This window comes from Echinops telfairi, unplaced genomic scaffold (assembly GCF_000313985.2).
Source record: "Echinops telfairi isolate 266 unplaced genomic scaffold, ASM31398v2 ScPeMD7_7472;HRSCAF=8510, whole genome shotgun sequence".
Taxonomy (NCBI): domain Eukaryota; kingdom Metazoa; phylum Chordata; class Mammalia; order Afrosoricida; family Tenrecidae; genus Echinops; species Echinops telfairi.
Window position 1 is genome coordinate 3,634,475 of NW_022111376.1, and position 22,308 is coordinate 3,656,782.

Below are 22,308 nucleotides of genomic sequence, written 5' to 3' on the forward strand. Positions count from 1 at the left end.
ATTATTTTGTCTTATCTTACACTGTCCGACGTCTCCCTTCACCCACTTTTCTATTGTCCGTCCCCCAGGGAGGAGGTTAGATGTAGATCCTTGTAATCTGTTCCCCCTCTCTACCCCACCCTCCCTCCACCCTCCTGGTATCGCCACTCACACCACTGGTTCTGAAGGGATCATCCATGCTGGATGCCCTGTGTTTCCAGTTCCTATGTGTACCAGTGTACATCCTCTGGTCCAGCCAGATTTGTAACGTAGAATTGGGATCATGATAGTGGGTGGGGAGGAAGCATTCAGGAACTAGAGGAAAGCTGTATGCTTCATCATTGCTACACTGCACCCTGACTGGCTTGTCTCCTTCCCAAAACCCTTCCGTAAGCGGATGTCCAGTTGCCTACAGATGGGCTTTGGGTCTCCACCTCGCACTCCCCTGTATTCACAATGATATGATTTTTTGTTCTTTGATGCCTGATAACTGATCCCTTCGACAACTCATGATCACACATGCTGGCGTGCTTCTTCCATTTTGGCTTTGTTGCTTCTGAGCTAGATGGCCGCTTGTTTACCTTCAAGTTTTTAAGACCCTAGACGCTATATATTTTGATAGCCAGGCACCATCAGCTTTCCTCACCACATATGCTTATGCACCTGCGTTGTCTTCAGCGATTGTGTCGGGAAGGTGAGTATCATGGAATGCCAGTTTAATAGAACCATGTATTCTTGTATTGAGGGAGTACTTGAGTGGAGGGCCAATGTCCATCTGCTACCTTAATACTAAACTTATAAATATATGCACATAGATCTCTTTCTCCATCCTCATATATAAATATGATTACATATGTACATGCCTTTATTTAGCTCTCTATAAATACCCTTTACCTCCTAGCTCTTTCCTGTATTTCCTTTTATTTTCCTCTTGTCCCACTATCATGCTCAGCCTTCATTTGGGTTACAGTACTTCCTCTTGGTTACATTACCCTTGATCCCGCCTTACCAGGCCTCCTATACCCTCTTCACCACCGATTTGGATCACTTGTTGTTCCCTTGTCCCTGGGTTTGTTAACACCACTTCCTTTCCCCCCACCTCCCTCTCTCCCATGTCCTCCCGCCACCAGAACTGTCGGTCCCATTGTTTTCTCCTCCAGATGGTTCATCCAGCCTATTTTATTTAGACAGTCCTGCAGAGATAATAACATGCACAAAAACAAGACAGAGCAAAACCAAGCAACAAAAGAAAACAAAACAACAACAACAAAATGCCAATGACAAAACAACAACAAAAAACCCACAACACAACAACAACCAAAAAAGAAAAGCTTGTAGTTAGTTCAAGGACTGTTTGTTGGCCTTTAGGAGTGTTTTCCAGTTGAGTCTGATGGGGTGCCAAGTCCTGGCCCCAAAGTCAGTTTTTGGGATTCCCTGGGGACTTTGTTGCTCTGTTCCTCTTGCTGTTCTGTTGCATGCACTTAGTGTTTTGCCTCAGTGTGGTGGGATCAGATCAGGCGCAATTCCCACACTGTGTCTCCAGTGTTGTCCCACGTAGGGCTATGGGTCAGTGAGGGATGTTGTGTTTCACAGTGGGGCTGGCCCTATGGTCCTCTCTGGCATTGGCTGCTCTGAGCAGGGATATTGTCCTCAAGGCTTGGTGGACCATGATGTGCTCCACTCTCACTTCCTCCCCCTTCATTTACTCTGATGTGCTCTGATCAGACATGTCCCTCTCCCTGAACCACAGCTTCAGTGCTCTCCTCTGAAATAAATTCTTCTTGGGGAGGGGTGTAGGATGTATTTTCATAGTTACAATTTGAACATAATTAAAGCATATGATTTATCACAAAAACAATATGTGATTATATATTGTGAACTATTTATTTCTAATAACAAATAAATGAAATTTTGTCTTAAGCATGGTATAGTATGGGTAACAGGCTTCATGCTAGGTACTCGTATGTGGACATATCTGCATGTGGGCGCACCTGCCTGGAGAAGGATAGAGGAGCGGTGTCTCAGTTCCTAAGACCATCAGAAATATGTGCTTTCTGATGATCTTAGGTGACCCCTGTGAAAGGGTTCTTCAACCCCCAAAGGGGTTATGACCCACAGCTTGAGAACCACTGCTGGGAGTAGGCAGCCTTGTCTTTCTACCTTGGAGTGGCTGGTGGGTTTGAACCACTGACCTTACAATTAGCAGCCCAATTTTGGGTGATCCTTTTCAGGGAGGTCTTTAGTGGTAGTCTGGCATTTTCGAGTCCTCCTGGTCCCCAGGGTCATGAAGGCTGAGGCTTATGTGGTCCAGTAGCCCTTTGGACTGATTGTTTCTATGAGTCTTTGATTTTCTTCACTCTTCTTTGTGCTGGACAGGAACAGACCAATTGTTGCACCTTACGTAGCCACTCATAAGCTTTGAGGACCCCAATTGCTACTCACCAAAGGTATGGAGAATATTGCTGTTGTGAATTATAGTGTACCAATTGACTTTGAAGTCCCTGGAGACTATAATCTTTGACCTCTAGGTCCAATGTCTCATTCTGTCGAAATGTTCCGTTATTGCTAAAAATTTTCATGATTTTGTCTTCTGTATCTCTGTGATATTCATGGATATATTTGTAACACACACACACACACACACACACACATATATATATATATATATATATATATATATATATATATATAAATAAATATCCTGTCAAACATATATGGGTACACTTTTATTTGTCTTCCCACACCTAATCAGCTTGTTATCACTGTTATTTCAGGATTGCATGTGTAATAGTATTTACTTCTGTTACCTTTAACTCATTCTCCTCCCAGTGTCCTCTTTTGCCTCAATCATTTAGTGCTGACTTTCCTCTTAGTGTATATTGTCATCCCTTTCCCCCAAGTTACTTTCTGTCTGCTCTTCACAGTTAGTGATCTAACTTCTCTGTCCCTCCCACCCTTAGAAACCTTCACAGAATGTGTCTTTGTGTGAGTAAACCTTTTCATGATCTTTTACAGTACTTATCCAATGTAATATTTGTCTTCTGTGACTGAATGATTTGACTCCATGTAATGATCTCTAGGTTGTCTCATGTTTTGAGGCAATTCACAGATTCGTTGTTCTTTAACATTATGTCCTATTCCTGGGTGTGCATGCACATGAATACTTTGTTTATCCACTCATGAACACTTACACTGTTTCCATATTACTTGCTATTATGACCAGTGTTGTGATGAATACAGGTGTGCACATATCTACTCATGTCACAGCTCTTATTTCTCTAGGATATATACAAAGTAGTAGGATTTCTGGGTCTCAGAATATTTCTATTTCCAACTTTTTAAGGAAAAATGTTACACAGTTGTTGTATAATTTTATAACCTCACCAGCTTGTATAACGGCCAGTCTTTCCACACCTTTGCCAATATTTGCAGTTTTCTGCTCATATGAAATTTTCTATGAATGCCAGGATGACATGATACCTTGTTGTTTTGATTTATATCTCTCTAATGGCTATTGATAATACTCTGGTGCTATTCACAATATTTTCAGTGGCTAATTCCTCAGAAGTGGGCAGTCTATTCCTTTTTCTTTTTATCTTTTTATAATAAATCATTTTATTGGGTGCTCTTACAGCTCTTGTAACAATCCACACATCAATCGATCAAACACATTTGTACATACGTTGCCATCATCATTTCCAAAACATTTTCATTCTACTTGAACTCTTGGTAACAGCTCCTCTTAAAAAAAATTCTTTGGGGATTTGAGTGGGAACCCCGCTACAAACTCACACACAAAAACTGGGCAGAGCTTTCATAGTATGCATTTTTCCTGCTAGGCAAGCATTTATCAACTCATTCTGAGTTAGTGTGCCCAGTGGCATCACCTGGGAAGGCTCTCTCTGGTTATGGTGAATTTTTTTGAAAAAGTATTTTGGCTCAATTTTTTTTTTTTTGGTGATGGTTCACTTAAGAGAACAGTGTGCAGCTGCTGTGAAATTTTGTTTTTTTGCTCAGGAAAAAAGACTCAGAAAGTGTTGTGATGTTGAACACAGCTTACAAGGGCAGTGCTATGGGAAAAACTCAAATGTATGAGTGGTTTTCTAGTGTCAAAAAAGGTGACATGTCAATTGATAGCAAACCTTGTTCTGGATGTCCATCAATTTTCCAAACCAATGAAAATGGCGACAAAATTCATGCACCATTGAAAATATGGGGAAGTTATCTGGATTATCTTGGAGCTCTGTTCAGCAAATTTTAACGGAAGATTTGGGACTAAGACGGGTTGCTGCAAAATTTTTGCTTTGGGCTCTGACTGACCAGTAAAAAGAGCACCGAGTGGAAACATGCCTTGCTTTGAAAGAACAGCTCCAAAACAACCCAGACTTTTCCCCCAAGGTCATTACTGGTGACAAGACATGGTGCTATTCTTATGACCCTGAAACCAAACATCAATCAAGCCAGTGGAAGACACCATTGTCACCTTACCAAAAAAAAAATCTCATCAAGTGAAATCAAAGATCAGCTTGACTCAATGGCAGAGAATTCATACGATTTGGGATTTGTGAGATTCTTGAATAGATATGTTCTTGTCTTTTATACTATTAAGAACATGTTAAAAAAATAACATGTATTCTCATCTTTCATGACATTAAAAACATTTTAATTTAACACATCTTTGACAATTGACTCTATTTGTTGTTGTTGTTTGTCTCATCTCTTCCTGGTCTGGAATTGTGACCACACATAAGCTATTTCTCTTGAAGTATCCCACATAATTCTTAGGCCATCTTGGTTAAACATTTTTTTTTCAAATTGCCCCTCTAACAAATAAGGAGTGAAAGTTTTATCTTCAATATCACTAATTTTTGTCTTATATTGATAAAGTTCTACTCCTTTACTCTTTAAATGCACTATTTCTGATATCTTAGTCGTAATCTTCTGGATTTCTATTTTATATCATTTCTAATTTTTATATGATTTTTTCCCTAGAGTTTTGTCTGTGTTTTCCTTGATTTTGTCTGATTTCCTTGATCTTTCTCTCAATCAATTGAAGGTAACTACAGTTAATTTTTTGAATTTCAAACCAGGCAATTTGAATGTTATTTCCTTCTCAGAAAGGCTTTGTATTTTAGTTTCTTTTTTAAGCCATTTTTCTTGGTTCTTTGTGTGAACTGAGGTTGTCTGTTGTCTCTGAAACATTATGGTATTGTATTTGTATTTAATTTGCGGTTGTATGTTGGTGTGCTTTGACTAGTTTTTTTCATTTGATTTATTTTTTTCTTGATTTGTCTGTGTAATTAAGGTGGGTGTACTAATGTTCACACTAGCTTGGCAGCACTTAGTCATTATTGAACAGGTGGTGAAGAAATGGGTGGTGGTACTCATTCAGTGGATAGTGCTACAAAAGTTGTAGGTGTGGCTGGGCAATGTGAGTGGAGTTGATGTTTGCCTCCGGGTAGGACAAAAGAAAATAGAAAAACAAGAAAGAAGAAGAAAAACAAGAAATAGCAAGCAACAAACAACAACAAAAGTTAAAAATGCACAAAGATAAAAAAGAAAGGGACCAACAAACAACAATAAAAAGACATGCAAAATCTAGGATGAGAAAAAAGAAAAGAGAATATAAGAGAAAAATAAGGGAAGCGAAAAGAGAAAATCAATAATAGAAAATCAAGGGAAGGAAAAGAAAAATGAAAAAATGCAAATAAAGAAAAAGCAAAGAAAGCTGCAGCATGGGGAGGCAGATTGCCTAGTCTTTGATGGGGTATTCTGGCCTAAGAAGGCAGAGAGTGGATGACTTCAAACACGGGGGTGGGGGGCAAGCACCCAATACCCAACGCATGAGGGCAAGACTCTATCCTTAGGTGGAGTATGGGCAGTGTGTAGAGAAGTGTCACCAGCCTCTGAGTTGGGTGGGGTGGGGTATTGTCACACTTCTGGTCACCAGGAGGGTGTGGGGAATAAATCAACAATTGAACATTTCTGGTTACTTGACACCAGTATTGGTGCTGGTGCTATCTTGGGTGAACTGATTATCAAGAGCCTGTCGCAATTAGAGCAATGGTTGCAAAAATTCAAAATGATAGTGGTGTGTCAATGATGAGAGCATTATAGAAGTTCCTTGCAAGACGTTTGTGTTAGTCTGGGTACTTTAGAGAAGCAAATCCACAGAAACTCATGTATGAGAGAGTTGTATATATAGGTTAAGTGTGCATCAAGAAAACATCCCAACCCAGTGCTGCTCAGCCCACAAGTCCAGCATTAACCCATTAACCCATATGTCCAACACCAGTCCACAAAGTCCTCCTCCATCTCACAAAACACAGGCAATGATGCCGACTACAGGAGGAAAGCTGAGTCAGTGAATGTGTAAGCATCTTGGTGCTGGCAGTCGTCTCCACACGGGTGCTCCAGCACCTAGGGCTGCATCAGGGTAGGTCCATGTGGCTTCTCCTTGGGGATGTCTTGCAGGAAGTCAGCCTTGCAAGCTGAAGCAGGGAACTGCTAAAGCAGCTGCACCTTGGTGTGACCATCACAAAGCAAGAGACTCGAGAACTAGAAAGGCGAGGCTCACCAAGCCATTTATCCCTCTGCTTTTCAATTAATCCCACTTGTGTTTATCATCCACATTGGCACAATAAACTACCTCAACGTTGAACTACCTTGCAAGACATTGAGTCACATTACAAAAAGCAACACAAGTAAATCCATTTTTCAAGAAGAAATAAAGTGACACTCTTGCCTAACCCAAGTATGGACCATGCCCAAGAACTAACAGATGGTCAGGAGAGCCACCCCCCAAAAGTGTGGGGAACCCCGATAAGACTTGGCTGAACTTGGCTGATGCCAAAGAGCCAGCCAAGTTGCTGAAAGTATGGGGGACCCCGATAAGACTTGACTGGACTTGGACATTGATGATGTCAAAGAGCCAGCCAAGCTGTCCTTTTAAACCTGGGTTGAGACACTACACTTTTCTGAGAGCTAGGAACCAAGGAGACATCAACTCCTGCTCTCTCCAACTCTACTTGGGGTGAATCCACCGATGAAGGCAATGCTTATGGGGACTATGATGCTGAAAGAATAATATGTGTGAAGAGTGCTGCTATCATGCCCTTATGCTCATACTTGTCCTGATATTCTTATACTTAGTAGCTTAATTTTAAGATTATTAGATTGTTTGATGTGTGTTTGTAGTGAATAAACTGAGCATTCGAAAATGTCTAAGAGTGTTAAGTAATTATCGATCACGCCGCTCGTGACATAATGGCGTAGTTGGCATTTTTGCCTTGTAATTCAGACCTAGCGATCAAGCCTCTTCGGACCGAGACTCACGGGACGTGACCCACCGAGGGAAGGGGCCTATGAGACTGAAAGGTTGCTGGTGGTTACATTCCATCCATAAGACGACTGATTCCATTGGCACCCAACCCGGGGAGCGATACCCAAGTTGAGCAGTAGTCACCCCAGGCACAGAGGACCAGCAAACTCATATGGGAACATAGAGTCCGAGAAATCGGTGCCGCTGGCGGGGGTTATTCGCCAACTCTAGTACTAAGAGGAGCTGGAAATAACTGCCTCTCCCCGAAAGGGGTGCGACGATGAGGTCAGTTTCTCGTGCCTGTGTGTGTTGACCCGGTCAATGAGGTATAAAATTGAAGCAAAAATCCATTAACAGCACAGGATCAGGCTAATGCCACCAAACAATCTAATACTATTATATCACTTTTTAAGGAAATTACAGAAGTGGTTGTGGATTTAAAATCTATACAACCATGTTTTCCATGTTTAAAAAAGATAAACCTCAGGACTTTCCTCTAGGCAGCCCATGGGGTGAAGTGAAGCAAACACTTAAAGATAAGAAAGCCTACAAACCCAGATCTTTGAAAATAGCCTTAAGAAACCCTAAGAATGTCAAACCAGTAATTGAAAGAGCTGAACCTAAGGAAGTGCCATCTATTTCACTGCAGGCATGTGACCAATTACATAATGACTTACAAAAAGGAAAGAGCCTAGTCACCCAGCATTTGCAAAAGCTGAGCCTTAGTGATAACAACCCATTTAAAGACTCAATCCCTGTAGAGACTAAAGAATGTAACCCAAGCACTGTCACAAAAGTGAAGAAAAACCTAGACCGCTGGGGAAATCGAACCAGACAGGAAGAGAGACTAACAGAAGTGTCAGAATATACCAGACACAACTATGTCAATATGAGACAGGACTTAGCCCAGAAAGGAAAAACAGACATAGACAGGCTAGTTACTCTTTGGGACAAAGGAGCAAGCATACTACAACTTGCTGGAAGAGAGTTATTGAATATTATTTCCATTTGTGAGACTCATGAGGTACAAGACACTTTGAGGAGTTATTGTGAAAGTCACCTGCAGGACGTGGGTTCCCTATGGTCCTGGGTGAGCCTGGCCTACCGCACGGTAGAGCCCTACATAGATGTGTCATGGTACACTGAGAAATTAAGGTGGCATACTCCCAAACAAGGGACACAGGTATTCAGAAAACTAGCCCTGCTTAAAATGATGTATGATGTATGATGATACACAGTAGCCCCTGCTGACGAAGGCATTAAATGGGGCTTTCTCACAGGTGCACCTGAGAACTTAAAATTAATCTATGCTTCTGCCTTGCAAGGATGCAGACCAGTGGGGGAAATGATGAGAGTGCTGCCGCGACAAAAAGACCTAGGTCTAGGACAGCCTAAACTGTCATTTTGGACACAAAGAACAAACCCACTGGTGGGAATTCAGAGGAGTGGTCCTCAGAAAACTCCACGATTTAAGCCCATATATAATACACAGCCACCATGAAGGCCACCCAATTTTGGTAATGGATCTGGGACCTACAATGATTCTAGGAAGCCTCTACCTCCAAAAAACGGGGGAGGCCCCCAGGGGAAACCCTGGGGAAACAAGGGACCAGGGGGTGGACGGACTCAAGGGTTCCGAACTGGCCAATCGGCACCCTGGAGATCCAGAAACCCAAAACAGCAGCCAAGGAGATAAAGTGGGGTTTACAGGATAACAAAATCTACCCGAGAAACAAACCCTGTATAAATTGGGAATTCCCAGATAATAGACCATACATAAACTTAAATTATATGAGAGGAGAAAAGAAGAATATTTGGATAAATTTCTTATTGACACGGGCTCTCAAATTAGTAAAATAAACAGGAGAGTTAAGGGGAAAGAACAGGTAGATATCAGAGGAATGACAGGAAATGTAATATTTTGTTATGTAACAGATATAATTTGTAGACTATATAACAAAGACATTAAAGGACAAATAGCTGGAGGTATAGGATTACCAAATATTGTAGGAATGGATATTATACCTGAAATATTTCCAGAATGGATTACAAACAACAGAATTAAACAAGTTACAATCATGTTCAGTGAAGCCCAAACCACCCCTGTTGTAGTTCCCAAACCCCAAGGCTTAGTCTGGGTCAAACAGTACCCATTAAAGGGGGCCACAGTGAGATCACACAGAAAATTAAAGAGCTAGAGAAAGAAGGAATATTGAAACAATATACTACATTTAAATATAATTCTCCCGTTTGGCCAGTTAAGAAACCAAACGGACAGTACAGACTAACCATAAATTACATTCAATTGAATGAGAAATCACCTAAAATTATAAGTAATCTACCCGATTCATTGGAATTATAAATTTGTTATCAGGTGAAAAGAATAAATATTACGCAGCCATAGACATGTCTGATATGTTCTTTGCCATACCCCTAGCACAAGAATGCCAGGAATACACTTCCTTTACTTAGGAAGGCAAACAATACAGATTTTTAAGATTACCAGAGGGATATCTTAACATCCTGGCAATAGCCCATACCACACTAGCCTTCCACATACCAAAACTAAAAAATGACTCAAAATTATATCACTATAGAGATGACATATTACTAACCAATGGACACTTAGAAGACCCAAGAGAAGATCTAACACAGTTAGTTAACACTCTAAGAAACAAAGGATGGACAATAAATGAACATAAAATACAAAACCGATACAAGTGTGAAGTTTTTAGGTATTGAATGGAGCAGTACAGGACACAAAGTACCTGACAAAATTTTAGAAAAAATGGACACTATACCTGAGTCAAAGAACAAAAAGGATACACAGAAATTAATAGGAATATTTGGATATTGGAAAAAACATATCCCCTTTCTACAATGGCTATTGAGGCCAATGTATAAAGTCACAAGAAAAAGTGAGGATTTTCATTGGGGAACAGAACAAAGAGAGACTTTGAAACAAATAAAACAATACATTAGAACTTATCAAAAGTTAGAAAGGCCAGGGGGACAAGACAAATTAAGGATAGATACCATAATGAAGGATGAATCTGCCATATGGGGAATATTCAAAAAGTCACCTGGAGATCCACATTATAAACCATGTGGATTTTATACCCAGAGATTCTCATATTCTAGAACAAGATATAATTTAATAGAACAAGTCATATGGGCTGCTTACACGGCCACCCAACAGGCTGAACCCTGAATCAAAGATTGGGAATGTGTGCTTAGGACACTCATACCCATTGCAAAAACAATTAGCCTACCCCTGAACACATGAAAGGAGTTAGTCTGGATCCCAAAGAGATCTCTTGGAGATGGTATCTCCAACAGTTCACCATGAAGAACACAGGAACTCCAAGTGTGATCCTTGAAACCTTGGCAGAGTTCGAAGTAGAGCCCCCTATAAAAGACATAGGAGAACCACAACAATCTGGCCCAAACATTGGGCAATGGGGTCCTGAGTTTGCTCCCGAACTTACAAATGCTTGGTTCACAGACGGATCCTCCATCATGCGGAATCACGAGACACTATGGAAGGCAGCAGTGATCAGGGTGAAGGACAACAAACTCCTAACCAGAGAGGGTAAGACTAAATCTGCACAACATGCTGAACTAATAGCAGTGCAATTGGCAATAACACAAAGCATTAAAGAAAACCAAAGTGTGATCCATTTGTTCTGAAACTCTTGGGCGGTCGCTAATGGCATTGCCCTTTGGTCAGGAAAATGGGCTGTTAGAGATTTCAAAATCAATGACCAAGAAATTTGGAGTAGAGAAATTTGGAAAGAATTTCATGTGTTAAAGGATAGACTAACCATTAAAATTACACATGTATCTGCCCACCAGAAAAGGGGAAGACAGGTGGTTAAATGGAATAATAAGGCAGAAACAGGCATCAAAAATCTCAGTGGTTATGAGAGGCAAGATATATATGTATACTCCAAAGATTAGCCCCCAGAACTAATTAAAAGTGAGGAGAGAGAATACAGGACACCAGAAACAGAGATAGTGACGCCCAAGAAGAAAGAGACACCTTTAGGGGAATCCCAGATTGATATATTAAGCAGACATGAGGTTTTGGGACATGCAGGGGCACATGCAGTATACAATTGGATAATAGATAGAAAATTGAGGGTCACTTGGCACAAAGTAAAGGAAGCTATAAGTAAATGCCCTACATGTAAGGATAAGATATCAAAATTCACTAGGAGAAGAGAGGGCCATATACAAGAGAAGACCAGATTTAATCAATGTTTACAGATAAATTATATAAGGCCACTTACATTTTTAGGAAATCACTACATTAGTGTAATCATAGACAAATTTACCTCTTTAGTAATGTTGAACCCAGGGAAACACCCTGACACACACATGACGAAGAGATCATTAGATCGCTGGTGCGCTGCTTATGGACCACCAGCGAGTGTACAGTGTGACCAGGGCTCCCATTTTAAAAATAAAATAAGAGAATGGACAATGAATTGGGATATACAATGGATTTATCACTTGACCTATAACCCACAAGCGGCAGGCCTTGTAGAAAGGATTAATGGTTTGATAAAAGAAAAAATAAAAATTCAGAAAATAAGAAATAAGGGTCACCTGTGTGATCTCGTGGCCAGAAGCATTAACGCTTCCCCCAGAACTAATAGGCCTTCACCCCTAGATGAAATGTTCACCAAACCACAGGACATTTCGCTATCATTTACAGAAATCAAACATAAAATTATACCCTACAAGATCTGGATATTAAATAGGAATAATAGCAGTGTCACAAAGGGTGAAATTATAGCCTCAAATCAAAATGACACGGTGTGGACTACAAGTGATAAGGGAAACCTAAATTTAAATTTATGGAGGCAGATCTTCCCTAGAGAGTAATCTACCTTTCCTCTCCTGCAGGGACCTCCACAGAGGGCTTCATGACATATTACTCATACTTATTCCCATTGTAATACTGGTGGCCTTTGGCTTGGTCTACTGGGAATTTTGGCTCTCGGCCTGTGTAGCACTCATAGCCCCATTACTTTACTATGTGCTTGCCGAGGTGTGTCATCCTCACCCTGCGGATCCTACTTGCACTCCTTTTGGTCCTGCCGCTCACCGGGCACTATACAATGTGCCACAGCCGGCAGTGACAGAACACAACCACGTCTGACTGTCGCCTTATTACCAATTATACCATTTGCATCATAGATACATGGCTGGAATCTTTGAGCTAAGACCTTTGAATGATGTCCGATCCTGGATTCATGTCGGCCACCACTTTGAGCTCCAGGATCTCCTGGAGACCAGCATCAACTTGGAAAGCTTCGAAACTCACTTTCTCCGGGAGCTGGACCAATCGCTACACCATATTCAGCTTCTTGCAACAATATCTACTAGTGGCCCTTTTGATATTTATCTGAAACATCTTCTTCGCCATGTGGCTGACCAGATAAAATTCAATAGAACTTTGGGATATATCCTATCTTCTGATGTGCTCACCTGGCACACTTACCTCGTTGAACCTCTAAAACTACATCTCCAAAAAATTAAACAACTAACCCATGAGCGAACCTCACTTTGGTTTTGAAAAAGTACCTATGCCCTGGGGATACTTTGAGGATTATACAATTTTTAACAGAGACACAAAAGTCACCATCTTTAAATTGACTGAGTTCCCCAACTTCTACACCTTTGGGAACTTTTGCATCCACGGTGCCACACGTTGTCCCACTCTTAAAAAGAATGACGCATTTACATCTGAAGATTATTATAAGGCGCCTCTATACTACTATAATTGGACCACTGAAATTTTACCTCACATGATTATTCACAAAGATCCCGGCCATAGTACCCAGGGAGTCTCTGAAGAATATATTACCCCCCTAGGCATATACACATGTGCTAACCTCAGCCATGTCTGTACTGACGCCCTCATCGATAAGAGAGAGCTTAATACCACTGTTGGTACAGATGGAGGGACCCAGCCCACGGAAAAATTGCAAGTGTATAAAGTCAAAATATGTGCAGCAATAAATAACACTAAAATCGGTTTTAATTTGATGGATATGTATTGTAATGATTGACAGTAGTTTCCACAAACACCCCCTTTGCCTAGAAATTGGAAACTCCCGAGGTATCCTGTAGAGATAATTGCTAGATATATAGCATATGGTGATCTAGACAAATGGGAAGAAAAATGGAACAAAAATTATACCTGGGGACTGGATAATACATTAACCGGATCAAATATATAAATATTACCAGAAATAACCCAGTCTGGAAATCAGTTTTATATTATGCTCACTGATGAAGACAGGGAGAATATAAAAGAAAAAATTCAGGCACTTGATATAAAGGATGAGGCTGGACGACCCTCATATTTGGTTGGCCTAACAAATGTGGATTCCAAATTGCCAACCCATTATTGCTGGAATAGTATAACATATAAGGGACGTTCCTCTAGTAGGAAGGTCCATAACTGGACCTTTATATGTGGAGCAACCTTTGAGGAAATTCATGCCACCCCTCTTGTATTAAACAGCAAGTTTGCATCTACCTATAGGAAAAACCCAAATTTACCCTGTCATGCTGAAGATCCAAAGATTCACTTATCTTATGTTGGTCCCACATCCAAATTAAAACACTGAACATATCCATGGTGGGATGATTGGGGGTTTGAAAGTAATTTTAAAAGACTTAAGATTAATGATCATATAAATATTCCGTTGTTAGTATATGATGGATTATAACGGATGAATGAAATCTGGACAATTAAGCATACTAGACTTGGAGAAAGGGAACTGATATTACCCATCTGGATTGTGCCGATTTCGTGGGACACATGCTATGTATCCAGCAACAGCATCGGACCATGCAGAATACTTAGAGGCTGTTTCAATTGGACCCATTGCCTGATAACAGAACATGACAGAAATGGACTACTGGTAATACACACCCACCACCATTCACTTCAACAGCACCAGCTTCCCTGCTTATCTTTGACCAGCCAAAGCTGACATATGTTAAACCTGGGTTGCTTAGAATTCAATATACATTCAACATTGAGGATTTCAAGATAAAAAATTATATCCCCTGATGTTCACCACATACTAATAATGTCCAACTGCCTGAAATCCCTAGGCAATCACTACCAGGGGGATCTGGAAAGCTCCTGTCTCTAGGCATGATTGCAGGGGTAATTTTTGGCATTGCAGATTTAGCATGGGATGCTGCCCAAGAGGCAGAAATCCAAGATATAAAAATTAAGCTGATGAATCTGGAACACATAAAAGGAAACATTTTAAATTTACAGAAAACCATACACGATTTGTCTGGACTGCTAACCTCTTCCCTTGAAAAAGCCAAAATGGCTATATTGCTAATCTTCAGCAAGAAATTAGTTACATTCAACATTCCCTCAAAAGACAAGGTGAGGTCAATGAAATACTGTCCACCGCTATCAAATCCTTTAAGGTGAAATCCAGATGTGAGTCCTTGCAGCAACAAATGATTGCCTCCTGGAACAATGCTGGGAACTTGGTTATTTTTAAAACCAGATTCTCCACTAACGGTAACATGAGGGTGAAGTCGGACATCACACAACCCAGTGGCTGTGACTCAGTGCACACCTGCACGATCACAGTGCTTGCGCTCACCAAGAGACAACCTATATTGGGTTATGAATCTAAACCCACAGCTTATAAAGTTGGGGGTGACTGGTTCTCATATAAAGATACTAAACTATGTGTGGGTGGACTTATCATAGATAAGGGGCAATTTCATATTTGGGATGAAGAATCATCAATTAAACACCAAGATATACAACATTCTCTGTACATGACAACAGTCTAGAGAACCACAGGAAGTCCAAAATCTAGGACACTTCCAATGGCTTTGTTGTACCACTAAGCTTATGTACTGTGATCATGTCACAAGAAACAACACATTGCTCGATTGCACAGACAGTTGCCTATTGCTGAATAAAGTCATTAACGTTACAAAGGACAATACTTCTATTCTCACATGGACACCACGTGTCTTATCAGAACACATCGTTCCAAATATTGATGATGCACCTATTGAGGCAGTCATAGTCCCACATATCCGAGAAACTGAGCAAGAACTGTAAACCATTTACAAGATGAAACTGATCATTTAGTTAAACATATAGCCAAAGATCTCAAAGAGGCTAAAATCCTTAATCATATTTTGGGAACTAAATACTTTTTAGATGTCACTCCACAACTCTCTGACTGTGACTGGGCGACAGCCTGGAAGAAGTTGTTTTTTTCCACATAAATATGCCTCTAAGGGAAATGTTGGCAGCTTGTTTAGATCTCTGCTTTTTCAAAGTAAGACATGTTTTTGGAATCTTTTCTCTAACTTTGGTCATTGGATGTTCACTTCTTTTATTAATATATTTGCCATACTATGTTTACTCATTTTACTTGTATTCTTGTGTAAACAATTATTGTTCAGATGTTTTGGTTCCCAAAAGCATTCTTGACTTTTGTGCTCCCTGGAACCAGGAAGTGGATATGATGATAGCATTATAGAACTTCCTTGCAAGACGTTGAGCCACATTACAAAAGGCAACACAAGAAACTCCATTTTGTAAGAAGAAATGAAGTGACACCTGGGCCTAACCCAAGTATGGACCATCGCCAAGAATCAACAGATGGTCAGGAGAGCCACCCCCCAAAAGTGTGGGGAACCCCGATAAGACTTGTCTGGCTCTTTGACGTCATCAATGTCCAAGTCCAGCCAAGTCTTATCGGGGTTCCCCACACTTTCGGCAGCTTGCTGGCTCTTTGAATTTATCAATGAGTCTTGAGAAAGCATAGAAAACTTTGGATGTAATATGAAAATAACTCTTAGAAGTCTGAGCAGTTGAGCTACATGATGGAGGCTGGTTTCAAGAAGCCACATCCAGTTTTGGAACTAAACAAGCAAACACCTTTTCTATTTAGAGTATGATACTGAATGCATACACTGCAATTAGAAGGTTTTTTGTATCTTCTTTTGCTTCGAATCTAGCTCAAAATGGAGGCTCCCTAGTTAGAGCCCTAGTGCCCCTGGGAAACTATGCTGGACCCAGGACTGAAGTCATAGCATGTGGACTATATTGCTCCTGTGCTCATCATAGCCTCCTCCAAATCAACCTAATGGCCATGAGGGACAGAAGGAGTGTGCTAGAGCAGTCAGGGATGGCCTAAAGGCAGAGCCTTCTTTGCCACTTGTTTTACTGATAACATGTCCAAAGTACATGTGATGAAGCCCTGCCTGCCATCCTACCTTCTATGGAGCATTCATTCTGGCTACACTTCGTCTCTTTCATTAAAAAAAAATCATTTTATTGGGAGCTCCTACAACCCTTATCATATTGCATGCATCCATCCATTGTATCAAGCACATTTGTACATTTGTTGCCATCATCATTCTCAAAACATTTTCTTTCTACTTGAGCCCTTGGTATCGGCTCCTCATTTCCGCCCCCTCCCTTCCAAACGTTCCCTCCCTTACAAACCCTTGATACTTTATAAATTATTATTATTTCTTCATGTCTTACACTATCCGATGTCTCCTTTCACCCATTTTTCTGTTGTCCGTCCCCCAGGGAGGGGGTTATATGTACATCCTTGTAATCGGCTCCCCCTTTCTCCCCTACCTTCTCCTTACCCTCCAGGTATTGCTACTCTCATTATTGGTCCTTAGGGGTTTATCTGCCCTGGATTTCTATGTTTCCATCTCTTATCTATACCAGTGTACATCCTCTGGTCTAGCCAGATTTGTAAGGTAGAATTGGGATCATGATAGTGGGTGGGGAGGAAACATTAAAGAACTAGAGGAAAGTTGTGTGTTTCATTGGTGCTATACTGCACCATGAATGACTCATCTCCTCCTCGTGATCCTTCTGTAAGGGGATGTCCAGTTCCCTACAGATGGGCTTTGAGTCTCCACTCTGCACTACCCCTCATTCACAATGATATGATTTTTTGTTCTTTGATGCCTGATCCCTGATCACTTCGACACCTCGTGATCACACAGGCTGGTTTGTTTCTTTCATGTGGGCTTTGTTGCTTCTGAGCTAGATGGCCACTTGTTTACCTTCAAGCCTTTAAGATCCCAGATGCTACATCTTTTAATAGCCGGGCACCATCAGCTTTCTTCACCACACTTGCTTATGCACCCGCTTTGTCTTCAGTGATCGTGCAATAAAGGTGAGCATCACGGAACGCCAGTTTAATAGAACAAAGTGTTCTTGCACTGAGGGAGTACTTGAGTGGAGGCCCAGTGTCCATCTGCTACCTTAATACTAAACATATATATATATTCACATAGATATATTTCCCCATCATCATATATAAATATATTTACATATGTGCATACCTGTATTTAGACCTCTATAAACGCCCTTTGCCTCCTAGTTCTTTCCCCAATTTACTTTTACTTTCCTCTTGTCCTACTATCATGTTTAGCCTTCCTTTGGGTTTCAGTAATTCCTCTGGTTTACATTGCCCTTGCTCAAGCCCCACCAGGCCTCCTACACCCTCCTTGCCATCAATTTTGGATCATTTGTTGTTCCCTTCTCCCTGGGTTTGTTAACACCCACTTCATTTCCCCTGCTTCCCCCTCTCCCATGTCCTCCCGGAACCATCAGACCCATTGTTTTCCCCTCCAGCTTGTTTATCATACCTATCTTATCTAGAGAGACCTGTAGAGATAATAATATGCACAAAAAATAAGACAGAGCAAAACAAAACAACAAAAGAAAACAAAATAACAACAACCACAACAAAAGAAACCAATGACAAAAAAGAAAAGCCTGTAAATAGTTCAAGCTCTGTTTGTTGACTTTTAGGAATGTGTTCTGGTCAAGTGTGATGGGTTGCCACGCCCTGACCCCAAAGTCTATTTTTGGTATTCCCTGGGGAGTTCCTTGCTCTGTTTCCCTTGCTGTTGTGTTGCACAACTTTAGTGTTTCTCCTCAGTGTGCTGGGGTCAGATCGAGCCCAATTCTCGCACTGTGTCTCCCGTGTTGTCTCCCATAGTGCCATGGGTCAGTAAGGGACGTCATATCACATAGTGTGGCCCTGCCCTATGGTCTTCTCTGTGCTTTGGCCAGTCTGAGTGGAAATATCGTCCTCTAGGGCTTGGTGGGCCAGGATGTGTTCCACTCTCTCTTTCTCTTCCTTTTTTTAACCATGCCCAACTGGCTGGTTTTATTGACATGGAGTTAACAATGTGAAGACAGTAGGAACCTGAGGTTGGGGAGCACACCCTCCCCTCTCCTCACATGCCCACTGTCCCAAATAGAAATAACCAACTAAGGGAGAGCAGCCTAGCCCGTGATGGCGTGTTTGGCAAGGCCCGGATCAGAGGGGCGCAGGTTCGAGTCTCTTTTCTTCCAGTTGGGTATGTATAAATACAGAGCAGCAGTATCTGCCTTTCACTCCCTTTTTAAAAAAAATTTATTTAAATCATTTTATTGGGGGTTCGTACAACTCTTATCACAATCCATATATACATTCATTGTGTCAAGCACATTTGTACATTTGTTGCCGTCATCATTCTTAAAACATTTGCTTTCTCCTTGAGCCCTTGGTATCAGCTCCTCATTTTTTCCCCTCCCTCCCCACTCCCCTCTTCTTCATGAACCCTTGATTATTTATAAATTGCTATTATTTTGTCATATCTTACACTGTCTGACGTATCCCTTCACCCACTTTTCTGTTCTCCATCCCCCAGGGAGGAGGTTATATGTAGATCCATGTAATCCATTCTCCCTTTCTACCCCACCTTCCCTCCACCCTCACAGTATTGCTACTCTCACCACTGGTCCTGAGGGGTTCATCTGTCTTGGATTTCCTGTGTTTCCAGTTCCTATCTCCACCTGTGTACATCCTCTGGTCTAACCAGGTTTGTAAGGTAGAATTGGGGTCATGATAGAGGTGGTGGGGGAGGAAACATTTTAGAATTAGAGGAAAGTTGTGTGTTTCACTGGGGCTACACTGCACCCTGACTGGCTCATCTCCTCCCCGTGACCCTTTTGTAAGGGGCTGTCCAGTTGCCTACAGATGGGCCTTGGATCTTCACCCTCACTCCCCCTCATTCACAACTATATGATTTTTTGTTCTTTGGTGCTTGATACCTGATCCCTTCAACACCTCGGGATCACACAGGCAGGTTTGCTTCTTCCATGTGGGCTTTGTTGCTTCTGGGTTAGTTGGCCACTTGTTTACCTTCAAGCCTTCAAGATCCCAGATGCTATATCTCTCGATAGCCGGGCACCATTAGCCTTCTTCACCACACTTACTTATGCTCATATTTGTCTTCAGCTATCGTGTCGGCAATTGAACATCATGAAATGTCAGTTTAATTGAACAAAGTGCTCTTGTATTGAGGGAGTATTTGAGTGGAGGCCCAATGTCTATCTGCTACGTTAATGCTAAACCTATAAATATGTGCACATAGATCTATTTCCCCATCATCATATATAAATATATTTACATATGTACATGCCTGTATTTAAGCCTCTATAAATGCCCTTAGCCTTCTAGTTCTTTCCTCTTATCCCATTATCATGCTCACCTTCATGTAGGTTTCAGTAATTCCTCTTGGTTAAATTGCCCTTGATCACTTCCTACCAGGCATCCCATACCCTTGCCGGGGGTCCATCTCTTCTCTCCAGGTGGGGCCAAGGGAAGGCGTTGTCATCACTGAATTGCAATCAGACCCATGTCCATCAGCTTCTGGATCTTCTGTGCTGTTACAGGGTTCTTCAAGTGTCTGCGGAAGAGGAAGCCCAGTTAGAAACCTTCCTTGGTTGCTCAAAGCAGGCCCCCATCAAAATCGCTGCTGGCCGCCAATGGACCCCCTCATCAGAGCCTTGACAGCCCTAAGGCAGCATTACTTTCACAGCTAGCTAACCCCTCTGCTGCCAACAAACACCCCACTCAGACTACTCTGGGCCCCCCTCCCATGTATTCTCCTCTGAACGCTTTGGTTTGCCCATTACTCGCTGAATGCCTGGGGGTCCTTCTGCATCTGCACCTCGGGGTCGGCCATGGCCCTGAGCTTCACAGCCTCTGGACCGTCGTCGCCACTGTACTGGGATATCATGCAGTGGTGCTAACCGTCTGCAGCCTCCTTACAGTTGGAGTTCAGGTCCAGCGCCTTCTGACAGACGTCCAAAGGCTTTTGTGTAGTCCCCAATGGCCTCGAGGGTGGCGGCTTTCTGCGTGTAACCCTGGATGCATGTTGGTCCAGGCTGGACACACACCTCACAGCCCTTGAGCTCCAGCTGGAACTGCAGGTGTAGCAAGCAGTGCGGTCGTCATGGAGTCTGCCATCGCGTGGGTTCCGCTTTTTGGCCTCTGTGTGCTTCCAGGTCTGGAAACCCTCGTCGCTTTTGTTCTTTCCCTCCAGAGTCAGGTCAGGGTGGATGTAGGGCAGTCACTCCCGCTCCTTCCGGACCTTCCCCGTCTGATGGCATTTCTTGAGCATGTCAGGGTCTGGTGCTGGGCCAGAGACGTGTTGTAGAAATGGATGGCATCGTTGTACTTTTCTTCTTGGAGATAGGAATCTCCAGTTGGCGTGTAATCTTGGGCAATCTGTCGGTCGCCCTCGTGGTGTTCTCGCCCCACTTCGATGTCTTTCTCACAACGCCCCCGGCCCTTCTTGTAGTCGCCTTGGCCCAGTACAGCGCGGCTTCCTTGGTTAGGCATGTCATGTGGCTTGGGTCCAGGTCCTTGGCTCTGTCCTAATGCTGAAAGGCCGACTCAAGCCCTTTCTTCTGGGAGGTTTCATTTCCTGCGTTGCTTTCAGTTGTTCTCAGGGAGATCTTGTTCCACGCGCTCTGGTTTGGTCTCAGTTGTGGTAGGCGGTGGTGGGGGGGTGGCGACCTCTTCTTTTTCCTCCAAGCTGCCCAGGTCCACGCCCAGGAGGACACTGAGCGTGGTCACGATGGGCGGGTTCTGCAGGTTCATGCCCAGGTCGGAGGGCTTGTTCCAGAGCTGCTCTATCAGCTCCCGGTGGGAGGGATCACTGAGCAGCATCCTTGTCCTGGGATCCTCCTCCAGCTTCTGGTACAGGTTGGGCACGTTGAAAGGGCTCATGAACTTCCCCGCCGCCAGTCGGGCCTCCATGTTCTGCAGGCCCTCCTTGAGCTGAGGGTTTTGGGCTTCGTATTTTAAATCCTCCTCCTAGGTGCACTTGGCCCCCTCAAACTGGTTTAAGAATTCCAGAGCAGCTGCTTTTTGCAAATTGCCCTTGTCCCAGTCGGACTTGGGGTCGACAATCTTGCAGCTGCCCTTGTGGGCCTTCTTGACACAGGTGACGAACGGGTTGCTGTAGAGCATGTGGTTCTGTGGGTCAAACTGGATGGCTTCCGAGTAGCACTGCAGCATGTCCTCGATGTTCTCGGTGCTCAGGGCCGGAGTGCCTTTACTCCTTGAGCTCCTTCATCTGCTCCATAGCCCCGTCCAGAACCACGTGGAACCGAACCTGTCCGCTTCACACACTCCTATATTTCTTTCCACACGGATGTGTTTGCTCTTCTGGCAGTCCCTTGTAGTCTCCGTATTCTACGTGCATCAGTTCTTCTTATGTAGAGTCCACCTTTCACACGCGTACGAGACAATTCAAAATATCATGGCTTGGGTCAGGTGCACTTCAGGCAGCCAAGTGACAGCTTTTTGCTTCACCACTTTAAAGAGGGCTTGTGCCACAGACTTGCCCAGGCTATACGCCGTTTGATTTCTTGAACTCTTTCCACGAGTGTTGACTGTGGATCCAACAAGATGAAATACTTGACAGCTTCAGTCTTTTTGTGTGTCTTTATTATATTACCAATGGGTCCAGTTGTGAGGATTTTGGCCTTTTTCACACTGAGTTGTCAACCATACTGAAGGCTGCAATCTTAGATCTTCATCAGCAAGTGCTTCAGATCCTCCTCACTTTCAGCAAGCAGCATTGCGTCATCTATGTATCACAGATAGAAGCTTCGCCCC

General features: G+C 42.5%; 1 protein-coding gene and 1 pseudogene across 1 annotated transcript in view; one reads left to right on the top strand and one right to left on the bottom strand.

Annotated features, from left to right (window-relative positions):
• GABRA3 (gamma-aminobutyric acid type A receptor subunit alpha3) overlaps positions 1 to 22,308 on the top strand; it is a 508,794-nt gene that overhangs the window by 20,988 nt on the left and 465,498 nt on the right. The window lies entirely within an intron of this gene.
• On the bottom strand, positions 20,014 to 21,772 carry LOC101638342 (annotated as a pseudogene).